The 15,904-nt window shown below is 39.2% G+C and overlaps 1 protein-coding gene across 1 annotated transcript in view; it reads left to right on the plus strand.

The window, feature by feature from the left end:
• Positions 1-460: 460 nt before the first annotated feature.
• The window catches only part of LOC120801642 (microtubule-associated protein 2-like), a 73,038-nt gene continuing 57,594 nt past the window's right edge, over positions 461-15,904 (plus strand). The window contains exon 1 of the mRNA XM_040148802.1: positions 461-564. The gene's annotated coding sequence lies outside the window, so the exon portion shown is untranslated. The remainder of the gene's footprint in view (positions 565-15,904) is intronic.

A 15,904-nucleotide genomic window follows, 5' to 3' on the forward strand; every position in this document is an offset into this window, starting at 1 on the left:
TTTAGGAAATTTTATCAAATTGTGTTCTAGTTACTTTATTTAAATAGCCCTCAAATTATTTGCATAGAGGGAGGGGCATCTTGGAGCTAGCTTCTCGCTGACATTTGTATTCTAATGCCCCAAGCTAAGGACAACAGATCCGTGTAGGTTAAGTTTCACGGTCAAAAATTAAATGACAATGAAGCATGCGGCGTGTATTAGAACAGCACCCTTTACTTTTAACGGCCAGCAAGACACTAAACAGGACCAGAAAAGCTCGTTTTCGCGTGTGTTTCACTGTTCGGCGGAACGGCTACAGACAACGTCGCCTCCGCGGCCAGTAACAGTTGCGTTAACATTTCGTTTAATCCTCTCCAAATTGAAATTAATTGACACATTTTTCTTAATTCTACCTCTCGTAATTTCTAGCAAATGGGGGTGGACCACATCACCGTAATAACACGTGCAACGCGCAGCGACAGTCAGGCTGCGTGACTAGTACAGTCATTACGGTAACTGTAGGCTGCGGCGCTTCTGTGTGTCCGACGGACCAGGAGTTGCACGGGAAGACACTGCGCCGGACAGGTAAAAAAAACCATTACACCTCATTATTTCCGCAACAGCGTCGCAACACAACTGAATATGTATGACTGACAGTGACCCCACAACAGCATGTGACATTGGCAGTCAGAGAGAGAGAGAGAGAGAGAGAGAGAGAGAGTCTGTGCAGCCGCCGCCGGATGGACATTTGAGCAAGCACTGAGGCTGAAGTGATGAGGTGCCCCTCTCTGTGTGGACGGAGAAAGGACGCATTGTTCATCCACAGGGGAGCTGGGTCTGGGTTCTTGTGAGTCCGTGCGCTGTCTCGTCTGTGTTGTCGGCCAGGTTAAATGAGCAGTGTTGCGGGATCAGTCTGACGAAGTCACCGCTGAGCAACAGATCTAGAAAACCAGATCTCTGAGATAGGTAAGACCGATTCATAGATTCGATCGCCGTGTCTGTTGTCGGTCCAATTGCGCACCTGCATGGCTGTTTTGTGGACGCGTTGAAAGGATAACGTCTGCATTGTGCTGTATAGAGGCTTCACCTGCTGCGGTCACTGCGGGAACTTGCCTTTCTGCGGTGGCAGTGCAACCAGGAGATATAAGCCCATAACATATTGTAGAAAAGCTCCAACATAAGGTCACGGTGGAAAAAGAATCATTGAGAGGAAGCCCCTGTGGAAATACAATAGTGGTTTATGATCTGGCTTATGGGAGAGCGAGAGAAATATAGGTGCTGAGTCATATCGGCTAGCCCTGCTCTGATTGATCAAGCAAATTAAAGCCCAATATCTGCATGTTTATTATTGCCATCATTCCCATGGCATTTTATGTCAAATAACCCAAATTTTTAACTCTCACTTGTATGTTGTTGAGCTCTTTTCATTCCATTTTTAGAATCAAATCTGAAAGGCGGCTGCGTTGAGACCATATCTCTTTATTGAACCCCTGCTCCATCATAATCCCAGCACAGCAAATGCAGCCAAAGGAGTCTGGGCCGTTACACCTCAGATATCCTTTACCGCACATAGAATGGATATTAAATAGTTCGCTTGTGCATGATAGAAGCCTTAAACAGTACATGTAGGCGTCAGTCGAATCTCATTTACATACGGTCTGGCTATGGATTCCCCTCTGTCAAGTCCACTTGCTACAGTGTGTGCAGATACATTTAAAATGCCTGATGCATTCAGGATGAGGCTGGGACGCATTGAGTCATGAGCAGTCAGGCAGTCAGGCAGACTGCTGGGAGCTCCTCCTCGCTGAGGGAGTGGGCTCATGTTTTTGGAGAACTAGGCTGGTCGTCTATTGGTTTCTATTATTCCACCTAGGTCTGCTTTTTGCCTGCTGAAACCGTTAAGAACCGGCGGGTTTAGCTGTATATGGACACAAACCTTTGGCCATTACGTGCTTCTTGCCTGACTGTAAAGAAACAGAAAAATGGATCTTCTGCTGTGTCCTCTGAAATCATTTCTATGTAATCCACGTTATCATTGTATTTGTATTTCACAGCCCCTTTTCATTTCATAATGAGTATTTTATTATTTGCATTAACTCTGGCATATTGTGTTTGCAACTCTGATTGTATGCGTTTATGCATACAAAAACGATATAGTTATAAATGTTATAAAACTCAGTGTAAGTGACAAGGTAGGCAGGCTAAGTTGTTGTAAGCTGATTGTATGAGTTTTAGCAAGGGCTTAAAGGGGAAGTGGTCCTTCTGAGATGGGAGGTGCTGGCCAGTCTTTACCATGACATGCATGTTGTCTACCAGTGTTAGAAGTAACCAGTTTTTTTTTTCTCACCGAGTTAGAGGTACTTTCATTTACACACTCGTCCTTAAACTCCTTGTGACAGTGCATAGTAGAAATTACAGGCTGATTTACAGAGCTAATTCGATAGTAAGTGAATATTCATTAAGTATTCATCATGGGAAGAGACATCAGCCCAAAGTGCAGATGTCAAGGTGATGCATGGGTGGTCTATACTGTATCTGAGATAATGTATCACTGCCTGTATTGTGTGTGGTTGATAGAGCAAACAGGTTGGATTGAAAGACTGTCAGTCAGTTGGAAATCGGAGGGAGCAGTCAAGTGAGGAACCAGAGCCCTGAGTGGTTTTCTGATAAAGGACGGTCTTTAGTTATCCTTGGGTCTTTTTGTTGATGTGTAGTAATCACAATGAATTTATACAATAGTGGTGTCAATGACGACAGATGTACATGGTATGTTTTTCTTTTTGTGTGAATTAATTAAATATGAGGTGTCTGTCTTTAGTTTAACTGGGAATATGCTGTGCCTGATAATAAAACCCAAGGTACAATCAAACTTTTGTCCTGGAAGTATGGATTTACACATAGAATGCATAAAATATACTGTATGAACAATTATTTAGCCAAAAAAAAAATCGCAATTTATTCACAACAAGACAAAAATGAAAGATGGATCGAAATAAAGGATTTAAAAACATTAATAGAAGGGAATACCTAGTGGTGACGGTTGAACTGTTCTGCTGTCTCAAAACTGAAAATCTCCAGTGGGATTTAACTGACAAGATTGAGGGAACCTGAAAGTGGAACAGTGTCAGAGTATCTCAGAAAGGGAAAGCAGCCCTTAAAACATCCATTTTTTTAAAAAGACAGAACCCTAAAATCAGTTGTTTATTTGACTGGTACCCAGTGAAGGGAGGCTAGTACTGAGGCATTCATGAACTGTCTTTTTGGTGCCAGTCAGGAGCCTGGTGGCAGCATGTGAGACCACCTGCTGGGCTGGCTCCCACAGAAAAAGAGCTACAAAACTCAAGAAAGGCAGAGGTTAAGCACAGGGTGTGGCAGTTTCTGGATTTTAGGTCATCTCTGACAAAACATTATTGTATTTATGTTTCAGTAGACCTAAGACGGGAACATCTGCTACTCAAAACAAGTTCCCTTTAGTTATTTTTTTAAAACTCTACAGGGATAATTTTGGGCTTTTTACCACCTGGGTCTTATTAATGTTGCATTGACTTTCCTTCAGTTATGATACTATTTTACTCATAAACTGCGTTGCTGAGATAACGGAAACAACAACAAGGAAGACATGACATCAACACAAAGAGACAGTGAAGAAAAAGCAAAGGTGAACACACCAGCATTGTCTGTTACAGTCGTCCACTGCACTGAAGAGCTCAAGGACATAGACAGTGGAAAGTTTGGTTTATAAAGGTACCGTCACCTCTGTTTTCAGATCACGATAAGATCATTTGGATAACTAGGTTAAACTGGGGATTTGTTGTGTGACCACAAGTGTCGCTCGCTCTAATGGACTCTGACAGTTGTGTAGTGATGCCGTGGCACTGCATTCCTGTCTCAGTAATTATGGTTACGTGTAAAATGTTCAAAAAATTGGTAAGATTGGACAAAACTGAAAAAGTAAGGCCCAGGCTGTAAATTAGACAATCCTTTAAGACCACTCAATGATGCCCACTAAAGTTTCTTGGGTGGAAGTGTAAAGGAAACCTTGAGGAATTGCTTAATTTCATTGTCTTTAGTACTTTGGGCCTTCAGAGTGAGCAGTCCAGGCAGAGGCGCCAGCTCCTTTAGCTAGCACTGCAGCAGTTCACACCCGTGTGTGGTGCCACATACTGTAGGTCAGCTTTACATAAGCTCTGTGTGTCAGTGAGACAACCTAATCCTGATTCCTACAAAGATACTTAGTCAGCCGGCCATTCTCATGCACACAGACACACACCTACAAACAAACACACACACACACACACACAAATAGGCAGTCCCCACTTGTCACATTCAGAGCTTGACGTAATGCAGTGTGTGTATGTGTGAGACAGAGAAATTGGGAATGGCTCTTTGTATGAAAGAGGAGAGACACTTGGTGGCAGCTTTGGCAGTAGCACCAGCACACTCAACCGCCATGTCTGCCAGCTAACTCCCCAACTCTCTCTCTTTTTCTCTGCCTCTCCGGCTAAGTGAAGCACTCCATGTGTTTGGAAGAGTAGCCCATTGGTAACACTTTAGGCAGTAGTGAGAAGATGCTCCTATGTTTCATGCTAAGACTTAAGTATCAACTATGGCCTCAGTTCACTATTATTTTCATTGTTGATTAATTTGCCAGTTGTTTTCTTTTTTTGAATAAATTAAGTGTTTGGTCTTTAAAATGTCTAAAAGGAGTGAAAAATGCCAATCTCAGTTTCCTAAAGCCCAACGTGACATCTTCAAATTTCTCGCCCCCTCTGTCTTTTAAAAAAAAAAAAAATCTTTTTTTTTTTTTTGGAATAAACAAGAGTCCTAAACTCAAAGATATTCAGTTTGCTATCACGATCAAGAAAAGCAGCAAATCCTCACATTTAAGAAACTGGAAATAGGTCATGTTTGACATTTTTGCTCAAAACATTACTTTAACGGTTATTAATTTATTAAAATAGCTGCAGATCATTCTTCTGTTGATCGACTAATTTTCTCAGCTCTAATATAAACTATATTTATGCGTGATGAGCATTCAGATATTTATACGTTGTCATGTGGGATAAGTGAAAGTTCTCCCAAAACATAATGTAAATTTTGTAATATATTGTACCATACCTTTTTATATTTAGATTATATTTAATTTATATTGCACAATCTCTTTGTTGAAATTGTCAGTTTGTAACCAATTATCACTGACAATTCTTTGTCATTTAGATTTAGAGCTGCTATGAGTTTTAATTTTCTAGACTTCAACACGTACTTTGACCAACAACACAATCCTTCAATACCTTAACACTGGTATTTTATACACTCCATATTCACGTAAGATATTTAAGTTAAACAATTTCAGAGAAGCCATGCTCTGAGTCAAACCTAAGCTGAAGTTAGGCAGCTCTTGAGGGAAAATTCTTCATCTCCATACAGCAGTGTTTATTTTGAGATTGGGTAACAGAGGAGGAAAGTAGCAGATGTTCAGTACAGAAATAACTCACTAAATGCTGCAATATGTGAGTCTTTTATTTGTTTAAGGAGTTATATTTTTAAGGACAAATGTACATGATGTAACAAGACGATTTTGCGTTTGAACATGCCCTTTAGACAGTATTGAATTTCACTTCCAAAACATTTTGAACAGTCGTGCAAAAGACAACTGTCAATAAAAGTTTGACATCTAGGTTCTGAAAACTGCCTAAACTCAGATACCTCCCTTCTTTTGTAGGGTCGGGAGAGAAAATAAAAAACAAGCTGGAATACAGGGTCCATAAACAACTAGCATGTCATTGATAAATGGCTTGGCATTGTACATTAGCTAGCTGCTTATATTCAGTTTTACAGTGGAGGGCACAAGACCAAGGATACCTATATGGCAACAATTGAATGCCTCTGCCAAAGGCATTCAATTGTTGCAAGGACTGACAAACTTCAGTGTGCAGGGTTTGAAGCTTTGGCCAAATGTCCCATTGAACAATGGTTTTCTTACTCAACATTAAGTAAAATAATCTATAGTTCTTGTAGGTTTTAGCAGGTTGCAGGAGTGAGGTCTGTGTACTGTTATTTCTACAGCTGTTGTAATTCAACCCTTTTACCTACAAAACTAAGTCAGTTTTTCACACGTTGGATGGTTCATAGAGGATTTATTATCAGAAAAGATAAGCGTATTTGTGGAATCTGTTTTGCTTAGTGGTGAAAATGAGGGTCAGATATAATGGGTTCAAGAAAAAAAAAAGTTCATCATGAAACTGCACTGAACTAAAGTGCTTTTCAAAGTTAATCTCCTTTGAATAAGCTACATATCAGAACCCATGTTTTACCCATGAGAGTCAGGTTTTAGTGCCTTTACAATAGTCTCACTTAAATAAAATGAAGATCTCACTGACTGTTCCAACATCAAAGAAATAAAAAGTGTAAGTCATAATCCTGGATCAGCTTTAAAATGGTGATATACTGCAGAATGCTGACTTAAGTTGTTGTGCTCCTGACAATCCTGCCAGTGAATGGGCCATCACACTGATACGCCTAAGCTAAGTCATTTCTGTTTTTGGCTATGATTCAGGAGTGGTATGGCTGACCTGCAGGGAATGCATAGCCAGAATATGGCCACCTCACAGCACAGTGATATGTACATTTTTTAAGTGTCTTTTGGGCTTCTGTTCTTCAGCTTTGATGTTTCCTGCTCTGAGGGACACTTGGGGTCAAGCTAGCTGACCTTTAGTTTTATGGGAGGCTGAGATCAGTCAAGTAAAGCCTACAACAGTCCGTCCCAACACCCAGACTCTATCTGTCCTCTGACAGCTCTGTGTTCAGGTGGGATTTATTGCCGGACAGTTGTATTAGTCTGTATTTGTTTTTAGCTTCATGTACCTAATAAACTCGCAACTAAGCGTATTATGGAGGCATGCAAGTATTTTGTGATTCTGACAACAAGTCGACAACAAGTCGAAGCTCTGGCTTAACACGTGTCATCAAATGGGACTCGATTAGTCTGCATTTACACAGAAAATATTGCTTCTAGAGTAAAAAGTAGACTGAAAAGTAATTGGGACATATCTCATCGTTATCAGAAAAACACTCACCAGCAGCGAGGTAGCAGGCTGACAGAGATATCAACAGGCCAGCTGCCATAGCTTTATGTGTTGGTACACTTTTTCTTCCAAAGCACAGAAAGATCTTTGCAAATTCTGAGACAAGGCTTGTTTGAGAGGTGTGCTGTATGTATCCCTGCTGCATATCACATAAAAATAAGCAGTAAATAAAAAATAAAATAAAAGATGCAACTAGAATTTTGAATGGGGAATTTATTTTGGGGAGCAGTCTGATGTCAGACAATATAGAATGTAACTATTTCCAGAGAGCCATATTCTCTTCACCCAGCAGTATGTGACAGAGCAGATAGAGATTCTGATAGAAATACATGTGTGGGCTGAACCAGAAAAAACATAGGGCTGACTCACAGCACACCTAACTATTTAGTGCTGTCTCTGCTCTCTTTTATGAAAGTATATGTGTATGTGTTTTGCATCTGTTTGCAAACGGTGATTGTTCAGTGTGTGTTGGTGTGTGTTCATCAGTGTTCATCACTCAGTCAGTGTGTGGGAGTGTCTGCTCATGTGCGGGTGTCTTTTAACGTTTTATGTGATTGTGTTAAGGGGGAAAAAAAATCACCCTCAGTGTTTTGTACTTCGATATCTCGTGTGATGTTGAGTGCATCCCAGGATTTCTTTCGTGACATAATTCCGTAATTTAATTTCTTTCAGCCTGTTTCATCCAATTCAGTTACACTCAGTATTTTGCTGAATGCATTATAACAAGCTTCACAAGAGTGTGTGGGCATAGACACACACTTAAATGGCCAGCTGGTCAGAGAAACACTGTTGTGGGGCCAAAACCTCAGGTTTGTGATTGTTTTGCCGCAATCAAACACTCTCTCTCTCTCAGATATCTCAACATGTAGCAAAATAGAAAGTAAATAATTGCATTTATTTTAAGTTTAAAATTAAAAAAATATATAACAATTATTGTACTTGTATGTAAATGCATGTACTTGTTGGGAAGCTGATTGAAATATTAGAATAAAATATGATTAAGGGCCTCTTATTGACAGCTGGATAACATTTATCAGATTTCTGGCCGCACACAATTTATAGGCCTGATGCAATGTATTAGCAAACTAATACAACATACTGGTCAAACCCTCCATGGTATCCTGGAGTGTATGAGCAGTGCATAGACTGAGACTCACCTGGCTCATTATCAGAGAGCCAAAACCCCTGAGATGATCCAAAGATGCCATCTTCCCACCCAGTGCCTATCGAATTCCCACCACCCACCACGTCCCTGTCCACGAGAGTTTAAAAATGAAATAGATATCAGTCATATATCTTGAATATCCCCAAGCCTTCTCTGCGTTTCCCTCTTTCATTTCTTGATCAATAATTCTTCATGCACTGGTGATAGGCCTCACAGTCTGAAGTCTAATAGCAGAGTACAACTGCCATCTGAGAGAGTCAATTAGGGCGCTATAATCTATCAGTGTGTGTGTGTGTATATGTTTTTGCGTGTGTGTATAGATATATAGATATAGATATAGATATTAATATATATATAGATATATAGATATATAGATATAGATATTAATATATATATAGATATATAGATATATATATATATAGATATATAGATATAGATATATACATATATATATAGATTATATGAGAGAGAGAGAGAGGGAGAGAGATAAGAGTATTCTTTATCAAATCCCTTCTTAACAGTCTAACATACTGTAAATGTTCATACTGAAGGCTAGCATGAGCTTACAAAAATCGCTTGTGTTACAACCTCTGTCTGGATAATTGCATCTCACATCACCTTACTGAAATGCTTTAATATAACTGCCCTGTCTTCCATCCTGTTCCTCCTAATGGCTTTTCTTGATGGAGCACAGGGGTTGATGGTGACGCCCCCTAAGGTCTGCGCCACAGACTAGACACAGGAGTCTGCAGAGTGACGGCGCTGCAGTAGAATGGAATATTAATTTTTCTCTTCCTCAACTAAATGAGAAAACAGATGGAGAGCTCGCAAGTGAATAGCACGTTATGACCTTCTTTCCACCTGCATCAACACGCTCCTTCGATAATGACGGTGTATTCAGAACCATGCAAAACCCAATCAATTTAAGGAGTAAATGCACCTAAGATATGTTAAAAGTCGATTTATTCACATCAGGGCTAGTTAGATATGCATTTAATCACATTAACAACAATGGGGTTAATGAATGTCACTATATTCAAGATTAACAAGAAATGTCAGGCTTCTTGTAGCTGTGAAACAAGCAGGATGAAAATTATATTTTAAATTATAAGAGTAAATAGTATGTGAAAAAGTAATGTGTGTAGTTATTGAGGAAGGAAAAAAAACAAATTTTGTTGTTTCTACCTGTGATGGATTTTAATGCAACTTATCCACCTAAACATTCATTACTGGTTGAGACACAGCCAGTGTACAAAATGTATAAAATTGACTAAACACTGATTCACCATTTGAAGACAGCTGACATCTGATTTTTGTTTTTCATCGCCTGGCATGCTGCCTTTCCCTGTGACACCATATTGCCGGAAGTTTCACCCGACACTTTGTGAAGTGTGTGTGATCTCTGGTTTCGAACTTGTTGGAGACTCTGGGAAATCGGGGCGTAAAAGCTTACAAGTTAGACATGAGAAAAGAACATTAATTATTCCCCCATTGTTTTGAATGGTTGCCTTTCATCTTTTCGGCAGCTGTCTTTGGGGAAGCAAGTCGTCCCTTTGTCATTTATATCATAAACACCCATGTCTGCCCAGGCAGGCAGACACGCACATTAACACACTCACACACACATGGCAGAAAGTACAAATACACAAAACATCCCTTGGTAACCGATTCGTATAGATGACTTGATGAAGTCTGTCTTAAATCTGGTAGTTCCTCAGCCCTTTTGAATGCTGTGCGACATCGGGTGTGTTGTGGCAGACTTTTCTCTCCTTTACAGGTCAATCCTATCAAATAACTTCAGTATGACTGTCACCAGTTCCTACTTAGAGCAGGATTCGCACAACCACAAACACTACATAGCTTTACTCTGAGATATCTACTGTCACAGCTACACTATCAAAGATTATCACAGATCCATTATTATGCGTGTGCTTCATTCTCTATAACAACCTGTGAGTTGACTCTTCAGAGGGTGGGGAAGCAGCTCCCTTCTTTCAGGCTTTAATCTTGGACCATCTGTTCTGGCCAAACCCTATAATTTGACCATGCCTCGCCTCATACAACATGCTGCTCCTCACGGTACGTAAGCTAAAGTACCTGTTCAGTCAAAGCATCTAAGGTAGAAGAAGATTACATAAACCATCAGCAGAAACATGTATGCATGTCAAAAGAGGATTGCTTGGCAGGGGGGCCAGGAATGGTCCATGTGTCTAAACCTTTTATGATGGTGATATTTCAAACTTAAACACAGAAATGGGGGGTTAAAAAAGTTTTGATAAGTGATTACATGAGTCAACACCTAAAAAGTATCGTGAAATGAACTGGTAATCATCCTCCTTCATAATCTAGCTGACCAATATGAAAGGAAATACAAGGAAAAATAAGGGTAAAAGAGAATATTTTTCTATTTTCACAGAAATGGATGGGCTGTTGTAAATATGAATCCCACTTTTCAGTAAGAAACGCAACAGCATTACCATCTCCAAAATCATATGGAAGGAGATCACAGAGCATGTGCACATCACATCCTGAGAATAAACTGTAGCTAGTGGTTGTGCTTATTAAGTGCACCTAAGCCAACAAAAGAACATGAAGGCTGTGATGGGGGTCACTCGTGTATACTCCCAAAAACGACAATGTAGCCCTTGGCATTGTCCCATTTTGCCCATTGCTTCCTCCACCATCCTGCATGATAAAGTAGATGAAATTAAGGGCAGCTGGTGGTTATCCCTTACAGGCATGTTACTATCTTTCATGTTGGTTGTTTTTTGATAGTAAAACACATATATTTGTATTTTATCTTTAGATATGCAGTGTAGCAATTTGAAAAGAATCTCTAAGTAAAGGGGAAGGATGCTCTAAATCAGGCGTTAAATTCATTTGGATTAGAGCTACTAAATGTATGTAAATTTAATTTTGCTGATATATTTTATGAATTCAAACATTAGAAAAGGGCTACAACTCTTACTATTAATTTGATATCACTTCATATGTAGGCTATGGGGCAAGTTCGTTCTCCCTCTTGAGACTACTGAAAGGCAAAATATAGATTAAATATCACATTGGATGATAGGTAGACCGAGCCATCCACTGCTTGCATCTGCCTCTACTGACTTTCAGCTTTCCATCACCTGCCTCAACATAATAACACACAATGAAAACCATGGAGACCCTAAGGAAGAGCATATAAAACAACTTGCACAAAGAACAGCACAAACAATACAATGGTTATTAGATTACCAGGATTACAGGCTAGTTTATATATGATTAAGTGGGAGTGGGAACCTTCCTTCTGGAGGAAATTACAGGATTACACCAGAGGAAAAGAAGATGGGATTACTTTACTGCCAGGTCATTAACACACACACAAAATGGCCCATTGCAGGAAGGATAAATCTTGGAGGGAATTCGGTGATTGGTAAAAGAATGGAAAGATGCAAGATTAAAAGTGGAGGTGAATGCGTGAGATTAAATCTACAAAGTTCTTTCTTCTTTCTTTCTTTTTTTTGGGGTCAAATTTTTCAGACTAAAGGGATTGGAATTTCACACAAGTATGTTTCTCAGTGAGGACGAAAAACAAATGTGGTAGATGAGCGCTTACCCTAACTACCCGCTAGCCTGTATAGGGGTTAGGGACACGATTCGAATCGACCAGGCTAATGCTGACAGTGAACAACCTAAACAAGTCATTGCATTTCATATTCAGCCTTGAAGACTAAAAAGCTTGGATAAGAATGTTTGTTCTGGCACACTTTCCTTTGTTACACTGTCTAGAAATTGCTCTTATAATTGATGACAGAATAAGGCAGATTAAAGAAACGGGACACAGGAAATTATTAATAATTTAGAAAAAAAAACAAGGAATTGGTGAAGTAATTACAGGAAGAATGCTTCATATTACTTTCTGAGAATTAGTTTGGTTATTTTAAAAAAGCGTAGTTGGATGGATAATTGATATCCACCCATTTCTAGCCCATATTTACCTCAGTAAGATCCATCTAGCACTAACTCACCCCTAACTGTCCAGACTAAACGCAGCTAGTCAACTTTCAGCCTGACCATGCCAGACTTTCTCCGTCCAAACCCATCTCTGTCCGACTGTTCCCGATTAATACTAGTTGTCAGACCGGCACCATCCGGCTCACAATAGCTGCCAAAATCATATATAGAGCCTTGTTGCTTTCTACCAGTGTAAGCCACTAAATACAACCACCCACCTCTCTCACACTCACAGACACACACAGACACACACTGTAAAGCTTGCTGCTCTTTCACTGGCTTCAATCAATCCATTTTTCTCAGCAGGTATGCCTGCCATTTGATTAGCTCATTGCAGTGTTCTGCTGTGTTGCGGCACATGATTTATGTGCCTTTCTCTTGTTTTCAGCAGCAGGGGCAGGAGGGATGAGAGAATGGGTAAAGGAATCCTGGAGAAGGAGGTGTTTGCACCATGTCATCTCTTTCCTTTTATTTATTTATTTATTTATTTATATATCTATATAAATAAATATACTGTTGTCACTGCTTCCAGGGGACAGACTTGAAAATGCAAGACTGGATCAGCATGATCACTTTTCTCACTCTTTACTTCCTTCCCTCCCTTTCTTTTTGTTTCCCTCCCTGTGTATTTCTTTTATGCCAAGTTTGCTCAGCTGTTGCGTCAAACGCTCCTTTTGCTTCCATGGCAACCTGGTGCTAGTAATCCAGTTGTGATGTGGAGATATTAATAATTATTGCTCGCTATTGGGTGTTTTTCATATACACAGAGAGAATTAAATTAGAAATGCCTGACAAGCTGGAAAAAATGTATCGTCAATTTTATTAAAATACAGACGGGTAAAGTTTTTGTTTATTTTGCTACTATCTGGCCATTACTTCAATGTCCAAGCAGCGAGAAACAAGCAGGTAAAGGAACTCCTATATGGCTCCTTAATATAACTCAACTGATTGCCAAATGATTGATGAAAACAGTTGAACAGTGAGACAGAAGCCTGAGGAACGCAGCTGAAAACACAATTAGGTGTAGGCAGTGTGTATTAGTTAATGCAGAACTCATTATCTTACTATATTATCTATCTTTACTTCATTTTATCATTATAAAAGTGTCCGTTTTCATGTAGAAAGAAAAAATTAAAATGTGTTTATATACAGTAATATATTAAATATATATTAAATTCATAGAATATAAAAATGTTTTACAAGAAATAATTAAAATTTTTATAGCGTGCTATGATACTAATTAATTTTTGCATATCAGCTGTTTTCTTTTTAACATGAAAAACGGGGAAAAAGGAAAGTCCAGATTACAGATTCAATGAGACTTTAGGAAAGATCAGAATATGGTCATACTTTACAACACAACAAAAACACCAAATTAACAAACTATTGTAACCTACAGTCACAATGAATTCCGCACGGGGTTACCTTATGTCATTGGTCTTTGAGTGTCTCATCAGTTGCTATGCTACTTCTCATTTGCTCATATCTCCTTTAGCCTCAACCCCAACCCTCCCCGGCCCCTCATCTTTATTACCTCTGGCAAGGAGGTTATTTATTCACCCGTGTCTGTCTGTATGTTTGTATGTTTGTTTATTTATTTGTCAGCAGGATTACGCAAAAAGTATTGAACCGATTTGCACCAAACTTGGTGGAGGGATGGGGCATGTGCCATGGATGAACCCATCAAATTTTGGTTGCGGATCCAGTTAAACAGGGCGGATCCAGGAATTTTTTTTCCACTTTCCTTAATATTGCGGAGATATGCACTGTAATGAGTGCCAGTCTACTTTTCATTGCAATAATGAATGTGGTAATGGTAAAGGAAAATTAAAACGAAGGTTAAGTTATTGTATTCATCTAATGTGTGTTGTGTTTGTGCTAATTGGGTTATATTTCATGGTGTAGGGTAAAAGTGCTGCACCACTGGTTGAAGTCTTTGATCCTGCTTTTTGAATTACTGGGAGATTCGAAGAACCTTCACCAATGCCCCTGTGAAAAAGATGCTCTCAATGTGAAGTGAAGTTTACACATGACAAGATTCTATGTACTATACAGTTGAAATACAGTAAAAAAAAATCTACACACCCTTATGAAATTAGAGGTTTTTGAAATGCAAAGACAGAAATAACAACAAACTAGATGTAAGACTTTTCCCATCTTTAATATGACCTCCCAACAAACACAAATCCAGAGAAAAAAGATTTACTCATTATTAAAAAAAAACACCAAAAAACAAACAAACAAAAGAAAAAGAAAAAAAAACTACAACTCCCTGATTGCAAAAGTCTGCACACCCTGCCTAGCTAGTACTGTGTGGAAGCACAGTTAACTCTGTTAACTCTGTTAACTTTGTATGTCTAGACTATCCCACTCTTCTTTGCCAAAGAGTTCAAGTTCCTTCAAATTTGGAGGGATCTCCTTTGCACAGCTCTAGGTCATTCCACAGGTTTTTGATGAAACTGAAGTCTCGACTCTGACCCTTTTCTGAAGCCATGCCTTGGTCGACTTGGATGTTTGCTTTGGGTTATTGTCATGTTGATATGTGAAATTCCTCTTCATCTTCAGCTTTTTGACAGAGGCCATCTGGTTTTTAACCAAAATATCTTGATATTTGGAGCTATTCATTATCCCATCTATCTTGACAAGAGCCCTTGGACCAGCTGAAGTGAACTGGCCTCAAAGTATAATGCTACCACCACCATGCTTCAGTCGGCGTGGCATTCCTTGGATGATGACTTGTATTGGCTTTGCACAGAACATATCTTTTACAATTAAGGCCAAAAAGTTCAACCTTTGTCTTGTCAGACCATTAAACATTTTTCCAGATGATTTGGGGTGACTTAATTTATCTTTTGGCATAATTTAGATGAGCTATTATGTTTCTTTTTGTAAGAAAGTGTGCAGAATGCAGGACATGGTGATCACATGCCAGGAGTGACCAGTACCTGCCAGATATTCCTTTAGCTCCTTCAGTGTTGCTGTCTGCCTCGCCTATCAACTTTGGAGGGGCATCCTGATCTTTGCAATGTGTCCGTGGTGCCTCATTTTCTCCACTTATTGATGATTTTAACAGTGCTCCATGGTACATCCAGTGCCTTCAATATTATTTTACATCCCTCTATTGGTTGGTACTTTTAAACAGTTAGACCTCGCAGTTGCTTTGGCAGCTCTGCAGACCATGGCTCTCCCAGTAGGATGCAATCCCAAACATTCAAGCAAATCCTATAACAACAACTGACTTTAATCTGGGTTTAATCAGAATGACTTTAATTGATGGCTATGCTATTTACTTACAGGCCTGATTGTTGAATGTGATTGGTTAACTTTAAACACAGCTAGAGCTCCCAGTATGAAAGGGTGTATAGACTTATACAACCAAGGTTTTGTATTTTTTTCCTAATAATTTGAATTTGTTGAAAGCTAACATTAAAGGAAAAGTCTGACATTTATTTCGTTAAGTCTTTACATTTCAAAAATCTACAATTTCATGAGAGTCTGTAACGTTTTGATACCCACTGTAACTTGAAGACGAAGACTGTCACACAAACACACGGTGCTTATGTTACTAGATACCTACAGTATAGGTAATGTCTGTGCAGTCGTTAGATACGCTGTTTGTGGTGAATAACAGCAAAAAACAGTCAAGTGGTAAAATTCATGCAAATAACTTGAAATG

The sequence above is a fragment of the Xiphias gladius genome, chromosome 16 (assembly GCF_016859285.1).
Source record: "Xiphias gladius isolate SHS-SW01 ecotype Sanya breed wild chromosome 16, ASM1685928v1, whole genome shotgun sequence".
Classification (NCBI taxonomy): domain Eukaryota; kingdom Metazoa; phylum Chordata; class Actinopteri; order Istiophoriformes; family Xiphiidae; genus Xiphias; species Xiphias gladius.